This window comes from Cnephaeus nilssonii (genome assembly GCF_951640355.1).
Source record: "Cnephaeus nilssonii genome assembly, chromosome: 4".
Taxonomy (NCBI): domain Eukaryota; kingdom Metazoa; phylum Chordata; class Mammalia; order Chiroptera; family Vespertilionidae; genus Cnephaeus; species Cnephaeus nilssonii.
Genome location: NC_137075.1, coordinates 23,713,853 through 23,728,013, shown reverse-complemented (window position 1 = coordinate 23,728,013; position 14,161 = coordinate 23,713,853). Strand labels below are relative to the sequence as shown.

Genomic DNA, 14,161 nt, shown 5'->3' with positions numbered 1-14,161 from the left:
ATGGATGAGGACAGTGTGTGTGTGTGGGGTAAGGGCAGAGTGTGGGGTGGGAACCAGGTGGAGGGGAGCTATGGGGGGAAAAAGACAAAGTTCACAGTGTAAAATGGCAAGATAACATGAAAAACAATATATAATTATGTTAATAATTATATATATGTGCATATATATAATACCCATATATATAATTATTAACTATATATATATATATAATTATTAACATTATATATATCACACACACATAACAAAGTATATGGAGAAAAGGGAGATTTGTGTGCAAGTAGGTTAATTTTTGGATGCCACTTGGAGGAAATAATTAAAATTCTTGGCAGATAGGAAGGGAAAAGGAAAGCTATGAAAAGGCATCTTGATGGGTTGTCTCAAGGAACCAGAAAACAAATACCCATCTGGAATTTATGGGAAATATTAAGTTAATTTGAGAAAAATTATGAAAATATGCATGGAAGATTTTTGTTTACTAATGACAGTTTTAGTTGATAAATGATATGTAGGAGTTTTAGTTTTTTGAACAATAGGTAGATTCTTTATTGCATCATCTATGTACCAACATTGAGGATGAAGTGGTTAGAAGCATTGGGAATGAGAGATGACAGGCAGGAAAGAGTGCAATAAATCTAGGCATGTTTGCTTCTAGTGAGGAATTTTTTCATGAGAATGGAGGAGTTCTGTTCTGGAGGCAGTGGAAGCTAGGCAACCTTTAGACCAAGGCAGGGATGCATGCTTGGGTACATGCATGCGTGCATGTGTTGGTTTGGGAGGGTATCAGTGAGAGAGGTAAGTACTAGTAGCCTCCACTTACAAAGTTTGTAAGATAAGCAGAATCCTGCAGGGGTGTGTAAGGGAGAGCCAGGCTTCAGTTAGAGTAAGAGGTAAAATATGTTCTACGAGAAGGTATAGGATGAAGGGATTTCATTTATACTAGAATGGATGTTAGAGAAACATTCACCAGTGGGAAAAGCCATGGTGGTAAAGTGAGGTGGGCTGAAAAGTGATGATCCATAACTGAGTGAGAGTAAGAGTTGATGAGAGGGATTTTGATTATGAATCTTGTTGAGAATTCTGGAATTGAAATATATGCATTAGGTTTAGTAGCATCAAGGTTCCCAACTATGACAAAGAGTTATTTTAGTGCCTGACAGAACTGGCTAAAGGTCCCAGTTTGTGACAGTCCCTGGTCTATTCATTTATAATCTCAACTAGAGGCCCGTTGCACGAAATTCGTGCATGGTGTGTGTGTGTGTGTGTGTGTGTGTGTGTGTGTGTGTGTCCCTAAGCCCAGCCTGCACCCTCTTCAATCTGGGACATCCCTCTCACAATCCAGGACTGCTGGCTCCAAACTACTCACCTGCCTGCCTTCCTGATTGCCCCTAACCGCTTCTGCCTGCCAGCCTGATCACCCCTAACCACTCCCCTGCCAGCCTTATTGATGCCTAACTGCTCCCCTGCCAGCCCGATTACCCCTAATTGCCCTCCCCTGCAGGCCGGTCACCCCTAACTGCCCTCCGCTGCAGGCCTGGTCCCCCCCAACTGCTCTCCCCTGCAGGCCCAGTTGCCCCCAACTTTCCTCCTCTACTGGCCTGGTCCCTCCCAACTGCCCTCCCCTGCTGGCCATCTTGTGGTGGCCATCTTGTGTCCACATGGGGGCAGGATCTTTGACCACATGGGGCAGCCATCTTGTGTGTTGGAGTGATGGTCAATTTGCATATTACTCTTTTATTAGATTAAAAGAGGCCTGGTGCAAGGGTGGGGGCCGGCTGGTTTTTCCTGAAGGGTGTCCCGGATCAGGGTGGGGTTCCCTTGGGGAGTGGTGTGGCCTGGGCGAGGGACCTGTGGTGGTTTGCAGGCCAGCCACACCCCCGGAGACCCAAGTGGAGGCCCTGGTATCTGGGATTTATTTATCTTTTATAATTGAAACTTTGCAGCCTTGAGTGGAGGCTAGGGCAGGCTAGGGCGGGTGGAAAGCTTGGCTTCCTCCATCGTTGGGGAAACCCAAGCCTCCTGCTCACTCCGTGGCCACAGCCATTTTTGTTGGGATTTATTTATCTTCTATAATTGAAACTTTATAGCCCTAAGTGGAGGCCAGGCAGGCCAGGAAGTTGGGCTTCCTCCATCACCAGGGAAACCCAAGCCTCCTGCTTGCTCACTGGCCACAGCATTTTTGTTGGGATTTATTTATCTTCTATAATTGAAACTTTGTAGCCTTGAGTGGAGTTCACAGCTGGCCAGGGTGTGCAGGAAGCTTGGCTTCCTCCATTGCCAGGGAAACCCAAGCCTCCTGCTCTCTCCAGCTCCATGGCTGCCACCATTTTTGTCAGGATTTATTTATCTTCTATAATTGAAACTTTGTAGCCTTGAGTGGAGTCCATGGCCGTCCAGGGTGTGGGGGAAGCTTGGCTTCCTCCATTTCCAGGGAAACCCAAGCCTCCTGCTCACTCTGTGGCTACAGCCATCTTGGTTGGGTTAATTTGCATACTTGCTCCTGATTGGCTTGTGGGCATGGCTTGTGGGTGTAGCTGAGGTATGGTAAATTTGCATATTACTCTTTTATTAGATAGGATTATTAGATAGGATATGGAGCAACAGTGTCTCAGAAAAGTTATAATGGTGCTTCCTTTTGCAGTCTTAAAGAACACATTCATGCCAGAAGTAGTCTTTTCTACATTAAAGCTTAAAAGTTTCTCTAGTCTTATAAGTAGAATTAGTGATTCCCAGAATCATCTAAAAGAAAGGGGCTCACTGAGCATCTGTGTTAATATATATTAATCAGTTACCTCAATTGCAAAATTGCACCTCAAATTTCAGCTCAGTGATTCAAAGTTTACCTAACAGGTTTGATAAGATTAAAGTCTATAGATTTTTTTTTTCATGCATAGGTTTATGTATGGACTTTTCTCCTGAAATATGTATTACTCTGTAAGTGGTAAATGTATTGATTAGCAATAGATGAATTTCTGTTTCTAGTGTTACCGGGGTTTGACTTTGCAAAGTAGATCATGAGGACTCGGGTGGTTACATGGCTTCCTGCAGACCTGAAGAGGCTCTGGCCCGGCAGAATCATAAATACAGAGGATAACCCTATAGATACCACTTTTAAGCCCCAACTAATTTCCCTTTGTCTCTGAACATGGGAATCTGTATTAATTTTCATGACTGTACGGGCCTCACTATTCATTAGTAAAATAAATTCAGTCCTTGTCACATCAGACAAACCCTTGGTTCATTGTTTCTCATCTGGGCTGTTGAGTGTCATGAGGAGAGACACCTCTCATCTTGAACTATCACGAGAAGGGAGTTTCAGGCCCCGTGCCTTAGCATCCAAAAAGTATGTCCTGTACTTCTAGAGCTGGGCTGGATGCTAGAGGTCAGTAGCTTGCCCTCTAATCTGAAACAGGAGTCCTCTCTTCAGCACCCCCAGGAGTGAGCCAAAGGACAGGTTTGGTTTGCTCTGAGGAAAAGCACATCAAGACCTCAGAACTTCAAGGGGCTGAGCTGGGGTGCAGTTATTCAAGCACAGGCTGAGGAATGAGGGGGCGAGGAAGTTTGATTCACACACTGCAGAAGTTCCCGCTAAAATTCTATAAAAAACATTCCATTTTGACTGGGTTTCAGGTTCTGTATAGGAGTAAGAGGCAAAAGAGAATTTTAACCTTGCTGGGGGATTAAAGCAAAACAGGTTACATTGGAAAACAAAACATAATACTGAAGAGCCTAGCTTTCCCTTTTTAGAACATCTGAAAGTGATGAGTGAAGGCTAAAGCAAATCACTGCTTGGTGTGATCATGATAAAACAATACCAGTTTGCCCTGTGGCAGGACTAGTTCATACAGCAGCCTATCCTTTCTGAGAATCCAGGCCCTCTGTTAGGCACTGCTGAAGGTTATTTGTTCACAGTGCTCCCAGTATCTCTATGTGGTAGACATTCTTAGTATCCCATTTTCAAAATAAGGAAACTGAGGCTTAGCAAGGATAAGTAGCTTGTTTAAAGTCATATAACCAATGAATAGAAGGACCCGAATACAAACTCAGGGCATCAGTTAACAAATACTAGAATGTGAACCTTTAGCCAATAGAAGGAAAAACTCACACAGCAGAATATTCTCATTCTTAGGTCATGCATATTGAAGGATTTAGGAGTAAAATTTTTTGTCATATGATCCAGCAGTTCTGCTTCTGGGTATACACAACCAAAAGAATTGAAAGCAGGGGCCTGAAGAGACATTGACACACACATGTTCACAGGAGCATTATTTGTAATAGCCAAATGGTTAAAGAAACCCAGATATCCATTGCAGATGAATAGATAAAAAATTGGGGTATATACATGCAATAGAATATTATTCAGCCTTAAAAGGAAGAAAGTATTGACACATGCTATTAACATGGATGAACCTTGAGTGAAATAGGCCAATCCCAAAAAGACAAATCATGCCACTTATATGAAGTACCTAGAGGAAATTAGTAGAAAGTAGAAAGGTGGTTGCCCAGGGCTTGGAAGAGGGTGGATAGGGGTGAATGGGGTATAGAGTTTTAGTTTTGCAAGAAGAGAGTTCTGCAGATTGGTTACACAGTGCTATACTTGACACTATTGAACTATACATATAGAAATGGTAAGACTGTAAATTTTTGTTATATTTTACCACCATTTTAAAAGGTCATGATGTTTACAGTTTACCTTGAAATGTTTGCCAAAATGTGTGTGTGCATGTTTATTTTCATAGATTGAGCAACTATTGCCAAATATTAATAATTGTTTAATCTAGATAGAAAGTAAATTGGTATTTACTCTCCTATTTTAATTTTTTTATATTTAAAATTAAAATTTGGGAGAAATGTCCTATATGATAAAGAGGTAGTATGCAAATTGACCCTCACACCCTCGTGTCACAAGATGGCCGCCCCCACATAGTCACAAGATGGCCACTCCCACGTTGTTGCAAGATGGCCGGCAGGGGAGGGCAGTTGGGGGCGACCAGGCCTGCAAGGGAGGGCAGTTGGGGGCAACCAGGCCAGCAGAGGGGGGCATTTAGGAGCGACCAGGCTGACAAGGAGGGGGCAGTTGGGGGCGACCAGGCAGGTAGGCAGGTGAGTGATTAGGAGCCAGCGGTCCAGGATTGTGAGAGGGATGTCCGACTGCCAGTCCCGGATTGGAGAGGGTGCAGGCTGGGCTGAATGTCATGCACCGGGCCTCTAGTATAGTTATAATAGACAGAAATGATTTCATGCTTTCTTAATATTTAAAGCATTAATCAAATACCCTTCAAGTTACGGCTTAAATCCATCATCTTCCAAGACATTTTCTGACTATTTCAATTTCTACTGACTTACCTTTTTTTATATAAATAACAACACTTAGAACTCATGCTAATTATATCCTCCAGTTTTATTGTGTACATTTGTTCTAATTATCTGTTGCTCTGTAGCAGAGTAGCCCAGAATAAGTGGCTTCAAATACCCCTGATTTAATGTTGCTCATTCTGTGGATTGCTGGAGAGGTTTTTCTGCTGGCCTTACCTAGGCTGTTTGTGTGGCAGCTTTCACCTGGCACATGGGCAGGGGTTGGCAGAATGCATAGGTTTTCCCACATGTTGCTTTTCTGCATGGCTAGTTTGGGCTGCTTCAAACAATGGAGGTCTCCAGTGGTGAGATTTCTTACACAGCAGCTGGCTTTCACTAGAGCAAAAGTGGCCATTACCTGGACACTTAAAGGCTAGGCATCACCTCTGTCACTCTATAATGGCTGGAGCTAATCACATGGCCTGCCTAGACCCAAGAGAAGGTGAAATAGACTCCACCCACTTCACCTTCTTTGCTGCTATCCACCTATTGATGGGAAAATCAGCAAAGAATTTACAGCCACATTTAATCCAGATTGAAGCGCTGTTCAGTCTGTCAAATTCTGTAACAGAGATTATGTATTGATGAGTAAGAGGCAGTCCTTGCTCTTTCATAGGACACTTGGGTCCTACAAAAAAAGAGAAGGCAATGGGCATGTATTAAGTAACTGTGATGCATAGTGCTAATTACTCATCTTTAACACAAATTCTAGGGTAGAGTTACTGTTTCTGTTAAATAGGTTACATAGCTGATGCTTCATGAGGTTAAGAACCTGCTGATTTAAAGTATACAAAGTAGAGAAATTCAACTCAAGTCGGCTTTCCTCTTTCCTCTTTACTTGATGCCTCACATGGAAAAACAAATAGCCTCATCAATTTCTAAGATCCTTTTTAGCTGTACAGCCATATTGATCAGATGGAATAGAGTGGGAATACATTATAATACAAAGCCCTGCCCCTCAGTCTCTCCTTGTCCCTCCTACTCCATTACTATGCCGCTGTACCTACGATCCTCAGGGATGTCATTCAGTGTTTCATCCCCATGACTTCACCACCCTCATTCTCAGATGCTTTTCATCTTTTGGGGTCCAGCTGTGTCACCCCTTTGTTGAGTGTACCTCTCCTAGGCCTCTGTTCCTGAGCACCATCAGCACACTTTGCAAAACCTTCTAACACAGTCCTTTCCAACAGGGGCCAAGTTTGCCCATAAATCATTTAGCAATGTCTAAAGATATTTAGGGTTGTCACAACTCGGGGGAGGGGGGTGCCACTAAAATCTAGTGAGTAGATATTAGGATCTTGCTAAACATCCTATAATGCACAGGACAGCTCCTAACCACCGCCTGCCCCCCCCCCCCCACACACACACACCAAAAAATTATCTGGCCCCAAATGGTCCACATGTTGAGAAACATGTGCCAAGGTTGGGAAACTTCACAGAGCCTTTATCACATTGACTTGTTGTTAGTTGTTTACATGTGCACTTCTCCTGATAAATTAGGAGCTTTTTGTGAACATGTTTTATTTTTCATTTTTATATCACCATTGCATGGCACATTGCAAGGACTCAGTAAATGTGTTCTGGCCATGAACTGAAACCAATACCTTACGGAAAGTATAACTGAAGTGCAATGGGGTTGAGGGAAAGAGAGATTCCTTCCCTCTGTGACTGGCCAATAGGAAAGACTCTGTGGGGGAGGTAGGGTTGGAGAAGCCATGGAAGGAAGGGTAGGATGTTGAGTGAAGGAAGAGAACTTTAGGGCAAGGGCACAGTGGGAACAGCATTTGGGGAGAAAGAAGAGCACCATGTGCTTAGGTGAGAAGTTGTTCAGTGAGGGTGGAGCATGGTGTGTGTAAGGGAAGAGTTTAATGTAGGGCTGGGAATTTTGACTTAGAATGACTGCCTCCTAGGGCACATATTTTGTAATCAGTAAGGAAACTTAGAAGGCTTTTGATTGTGAGATGGATCAGGTTGTCCTTAGGAAGACCACAATGGTAACAGGATTTTAGAGACAAGAGATACAGACTACTTGGGCAATCATTGCTCTAGTTCAGGTCATGAGTATTTCCTCAGAGATTATGCCATTAGAGGCCCAAGGAGAATGTGGACACAAGATGTGATTTCATTCCCCAAGTAGATGACAAGCTGGATGAGAACAAGAACAGTGACTTCTCTATCTGTGTCACCCACAGCACTTCATATGGCAGAGGGAAGCGCATAGAATACATGTTCAATACATGAATGAGGCAGATATAATCGAGTGAGACTAATTTCCACATATAATTTGAGAAGATAATCTTTTTCTTTTTGGAGAACAAAACATATATTCTAGTTGATTGATGAGTATTTTGTAATTGGTTGACCAGTGGTGAGATAGATCATATTTTGGAGGATTGAATCATGAAGGGCTAGAATGACCTCTAGCCTCTTCCGCTGGTGGGTCCATGCTGAATGCTTTCCTCATCAGCTCTGAGTGAGGTGAAGCACCCATGAAGATGTGTTTCTTTAGCCTTCCTGTATTTATTTTGTTATCAGGGTTTTGCACACCTCCCCTAAGGTGGAAGAGGTAATTAAGTTTTAGTATAAAAGACTTCCTACCAGACATCAGGCTTCATGGGGGAATAAAAGTAAATCACAGATAGCAAGAAATATCAACCAATGATTAGAGCCTGTCCTGTTAATTAGTTCAAATAACTTCCAGGCAAGATTGTGGAGATTAGTAGATACTCTAGAGTTGACCAATATAGGATGGGATTTAAAGTAGGATGCAGTTCACCCTCAAGAGGTGGTGTGGGCTGGGAAACAATGGAGGACAGAGTGTTCTGGCCTTTTTGGGTTTTTCAATAAGTCCTGCGGTAACCTGGGGTAGGTATACCTTTATTTACAGTCTCTAATCTAATTACGAACATGAGTAGAACACATGTGGTACTGAAGCTCTGCTTGAGGAAGTTTGAGGGTTAATATAATTCATGTCCATAGGCAGAATAACACAGCAGAAAGGGAGTATTGGGTTTGACTCCAGCTTTGTCAGCTTCTACCTGGGTGACCTTGAGCAGACTTGTCAGTTCTCTACTTTAGTCTCTCAGCTATAAAATGAAGATGATGATTGTTCCAGCTCCTATGTGTGGGTGATGTAAAGCTCTTAAAAGAGAGCCAGGCACAAATGAAAAATAATGTTTAATGTAAACCGTAATTGTAAAATTAAATTTTAAAAAGACAGCCAAGCACAAAGTAGATGCTCAACAAATGTAAGTCCCTGATATTGAAAACAATTACTATTACTATTTTATGTCTTTAGATTGGTCTATACATGAATCTGTACATATATAATACTATGCAATGACTGGAATGTCCAAAAACCCAAGCCAAACCCAAGATTGTTACTAGTCTTACAAACAAAAATTATATTATGTAAAATAGGTAGGATTTAGGCAGGTGGGAGGAAGCAGGCATTCCATAGGTGGCTGACAAACCTACAAGAGTGGAGAAGAGCCAGTTAGGTTTTCTGAGAGAGCAAAGGGCCTGGCTTTGCCAGAGATGGGGTTGCTTTGCAGAACAGTGGAAAATATGAGCCTTTGAGCACCAGGACTTCATACTCCCCTGTTGGCTCCTTAGTATAGTCATGTTTATGGTAGTCACTTAGCTAAAGGTACGTTGATTAGCCCTAACTGGTTTGGCTCAGTGGATAGAGCATCAGCTTGCAAGCTCAAGGGTCCCAGGTTTGATTCCAGTTGCAAGCACATACCCAGTAGAGATCGATGTTTCTCTCTCATCGATGTTTCTAACTCTCTATCCCTCTCCCTTCCTCTCTGTAATAAATCAATGAAATATATTTTTAGAAAAGGTACGTTGATTAAACTATACCAAGAATGATGAAAATTACTGGTAGTCATAAAAATCAAGATGTTTTTTAGTGAACTATAATGCCATCAGGGTTTGATGCTCTGAAATGCTTTTAATTCCTATTCCTTCATCATTGCCCTTCTAATTAAATGCATCTGTCCATGATGTTCTCATGGTGTGGAAGCACAAAGATTGGCTTTAATTTTTACTCTATATACTGTCTGCCAACTTATATGCTTGATATTCAGATCTGCTTTTTGTATTCTGAAGGAACAATTATGTTCTTATTACTGTGTTATATAACTGTGTGTCTGTATATATGTATGTATATGCCCATTTCATATACATACTAGAGGCCCAGTGCACGAAATTCGTGCATGGGGTGTGTGTTCCTCAGCCTAGCCTGCACCCTCTCCAATCTAGGACCCCTCAAGGAATGTCCGACTGCCCGTTTAGGCCCAATCCTACAGGGATCGGGCCTAAACGGGCAGTCGGACATTCCTCTCACAACCCAGGACTGCTGGCTCCCAACTGCTCGCCTGCCTGCCTTCCTGATTGCCCCTAACCGCTTCTGCCTGCCAGCCTGATCATCCCCTAACCATTCCCCTGCCAGCCTGATTGATGCCTAACTACTCCCCTGCCAGCCCAATTGCCCCTAACTTCCCTCCCTTGCAGGCCTGGTCCCTCCCAACTGCCCTCCCCTGCTGGCCATCTTGTGGTGGCCATCTTGTGTCCACATAGGGGCAGCTATCTTTGACCACACGGGGGCAGCCATCTTGTGTTGGAGTGATGGTCAATTTGCATATTACTCTTTTATTAGATAGGATACTAGTATATACCCATACATATGTAAAAGTAAAAGGTTTTTGAAATAGAATTTAAAAGAAGGCTGTCACTGAGAACCTTTTCGCTAAACATCTAGCCATTTTATTCCCATTCACATTGGTCTATGCTCTGTATCTGTGTTTATCTAACCCCAAGCTAAATGTTCCTATGAGCTATTAACACTTGATAGGTAAAATTATGATAGGTGAAAGAGAATACATAAAGCTGGATAGAGCCAAAGAAATGACTTGGTAATGGTGAAATTTCAAGTTGTTCAGGAGGTATTTTGGGGCAAGACACCCTACACCTTGGAAGGCATTCTATTCTGATCGGGGTAACATAGGTATTTTCTGCCTATTTGTTTATCTTACCCATTTGATTAAATTCATAAAAGATTTCTCTGACTTAACCTTGAACTAGAGCCGTGGTCGGCAAATTGCAGCTCGCGAGCCACATGTGGCTCTCTGGCCCCTTGAGTGTGGCTCTTCCACAAAATACCACGGCCTGGGTGAGTCTATTTTGAAGAAGTGGCATTAGAAGAAGTTTAAGTTTAAAAAATTTGGCTCTCAAAAGAAATTTCAATTGTTGTACTGTTGACATTTGGCTCTGTTGACTAATGAGTTTGCCGACCACTGAACTAGAGGATCTACCTACAAACTGAAGTGTTTATTACTTTCTTTTGAAAATTGCTATCATTTCTCTCAATTAAAACTTACCTCCACATAGACAGAGGCCTTGTCTGAATCATCTCTGTGCCTGGTTTACAATAGCAATTGGCTCATGTAGGTGCTTAATAATTTTTTGTTGATGGAATGTTTTCATAATGCATGAGGCTCTCCAAGGCTGTTCATCCAAAGGTCCCTCATGGGTCTGTCTTTTTTTAAAATATATTTTTATTGATTTCAGAGAGGAAGGAAGAGGGAGAGAGAGATAGAAACATCAATGATGAGAGAGAATCATTGATTAGCTGCCTCCTGTACGCTTCACATTGGAGATCAAGCCCGCAACTCGGGCATGTGCCCTTGACCGGAACCAATCCTGGGACCCTTCAGTCCGCAGGCCAATGCTCTATCCACAGAGCCACACCAGCTAGGGCTGGGTCTGTCTTTTTTAAACCAGTGGACTTTGAGCTAATGTCTCATTTATCTACATATTCCATCCACACCCCTTGCACCTCCCCTCCCAACCTTATAGAGTATTCATTAATATTTTTAGAGAAAGGAAGAAACAAATAACTTCATAATTAAAATAATATTTTTCTTCATAATGGGTATCTTGATACTCTGAGAAAAGTTGTTTAGTGATGAATATTAACAATATCAAATAAGTAGCAGAGGAAAATTTTTGCTAAAATCCTCAGATCAGTTCCAAACAACTTTTTACCTCTCCTCTCTCAGGCACTGGGAATAGGGCCTTATTCAATAAATAGTTGATAATTGATGAATGCATGGAAGATGGTAACACGTTGGTAAGTTTTGCTCCTTGCATCAATATATGAGGAATTATGTAAATATGGACACTTAGAATCAGTGTAAAGGGAACTGGGGGTTATGGGAGGAACGACACTAAGGATGTGAGCATCACTTGCTATATCATTCCTCATGATGATTTCAAAAGCACAGAGACAACTATAGTGAGAAAAGTTTATCACTGCATTAAGAATTAATACTGTATAGGCACTGGCTGGGTAGATCAGGTAGTCAGAGCGTCATCCTCATACACAAAGGTTGTGGGTTTAATCCTAGGTCAGGAAAAAAAATCAAAGTAATACTATATAAATTTGGGGGACAAAAGACTTACACAATTATTTAGTAAAAACAAGGATGTTCTGGCTTAATAAATGTCTAGGATACATTTTTCAGTGGGTCTCTTCTCAAGGCAGGCAGATAGCAAGTTCTCTCCTTTCTATGTAAACCCAGTATCCAATCCTGATTTCATATTCCCACTCTGTTTTTGTAATTAAAACATCATTTATACTGAGAATAATTAAGACAACTGTACATTTGATTTTAAAATCAGTTTTGAGTATTGTGCCTTGTCAAGCTACAAGAATGGTTCCTGCAGCTTTTACAACATAGCATTAAGGAGCAGACAGTGACCGCAGGCACCTGAGTGGAAGGCTTGACAGTTTGATAAATTAGGAATGACACTTGCCAAAATGGCTGTCCTTCCTGCAGTCCGCCAGTGGAGCATTTGCACACTGTTAATTGAATTGGCAATTTGTGTAACAGCGCCTGCCCCTGAGCTTTTGTAACGCCGGATCTGCCATTTAACTCTGATAATCCAGGGCTTGGGAATAAGGACGAAAAGCTTCACATGATATTACTGCAGATTTAAAATGACAGTCAGGGACCTTGTTGCCAATTTCCCATTAAATGAGAAATAATTAACAATAGCAATAACAAAGTCTTATAAAGCTGGAAAGTTAAATTGACTTTTCAGCACTAGTATTCTACAAAATTGCTTCTAGTGTGATTATCGGATTGCCCTTTCAAGATTATACACCCTAAATAGTGTCATATGATGAAGCAAACATGGGATGTTCTGCAAGCTAACCTGTTTTATTACTGTGAAAATCTTCTGATTATCTACAGGGATTGTATTGTCATTACGAATGTGTTTAATGCTATACGATTTCATAGAGATAGAGAGGCCTTAATGAAATAAGAGATTCTTATTTCCTTACTTTTGCTAGTAATTTAATTATAGCTGCAACAAAATCTTGAGCTACAGCTAAGTAATGTCAATTGTAAGTTTTACAGAGTAGCGTGTGTGCTTTTTGTGGGGTCCTCCCTTGATGCCTTCCAGAGTTTTGAGAACTCCCGAACACGTGTGTGTGTGTGTGTGTGTGTGTGTGTGTGTGTGTGTGTGTTCTACTATCATATTTGGAATAGCAGTTTAGACCAACACAGATTCCTGGCACAAGATTCTTTAAAAATTTCAAAATAAGTCAAGTTTCCACTGTTCTCAAAGCCACAGATGTCACATTTCATCACTGTGTTTCATTTAGTTCTGAAGGTCAACGCCTTTGGCATGGTATTGAGTATGTTATGCATCATGGGCAGGGGTGTTATTTACCTAGTACCCTCATAAGGTTTGAGGAGCCAATTTTATGGCAAAAGATTACCTTTTACAAAGATTTTAAAGTTATTTTTATTATAGACTCCCACTTTGCAAGTGTAGTCATACTGGTGTCCATCGAAGTGCTTGGTCAAGAGAGGAGAACAGAGTTTCCTTAGTATTCAGGATATTCAAGAATAGGACGAAGGCTTCCATGTTCACTGTGGTTAGAAAATAAGATGGTCTTTGCTCTGTTTTTCAGAATTTGATTTTTTGGACCAGTAAGTGCAGTTCGTTAATTTAATGTGATGACAGGATATATGAATGGGAATCCCCAGATAGAGTGAGAAATGAGGATTGCCATGCTGGAGAGAGATGTGGACCTTTCTATGTAGAGGTTATACCTGAAGCGGGAGCTATGGTGACTGTGAAGGGCAAACAGAGGGACACGGTGTTACAAGCATTAACAAGTAAGGCTTAGGAGGGAAGTGGGAGTCAGCGAAGCAAACAGTAAATGCAGAAGGGAATGGAGGAGGGGACAGGCGGTAGAACAGGGTGGAACTGCACTAAAAACAAAAGACACTGTGTGCCAACTCAGAGCACCGTGGCTCTATAGACTGGGCAAGTCAGGCAATCTTTTCTGGACTCCCATCTCTTCATTGAGATGGAATAAATATATGTTTGGTTTTACGTCCGAGGTGTTTTTTTTTTGTTTGTTTTTTTGTTTGTTTGTTTGTTTGTTTTTTTGGGGGGTTGTTAAAATTAAATGGAGTATTATTGTGAAAATAGTTTGCAAATCATAAAACACTATATGAAAATGTAAGCTGTTAATATAAGTAGCACTATAGTAAGAGCATAATTTAGCAAGGAGTTGTCAATATCTCAAAATCCATAAGACTGTGAAAGACAATGAAGAGGAAGATGCACGGGAAATAAAGAGAAGAGTGTTTATATTCAGTTCAGTGGCAAGGACAGACAACAAGGTCTAGAGCGTTACTGCGAGACAGTTTGTAAAGGAATTCGGGAAGCAGGTGTACATGTCAAGGTGGTGGTGGACACTGCCCACATCCAGGATGGGATG

General features: G+C 41.6%; 1 protein-coding gene across 9 annotated transcripts in view; it reads left to right on the top strand.

The window, feature by feature from the left end:
- NPAS3 (neuronal PAS domain protein 3) overlaps positions 1 to 14,161 on the top strand; it is a gene marked incomplete at its 5' end in the record, with an annotated part of 879,539 nt that overhangs the window by 379,750 nt on the left and 485,628 nt on the right. The gene's annotated exons all lie outside the window — the stretch shown is intronic.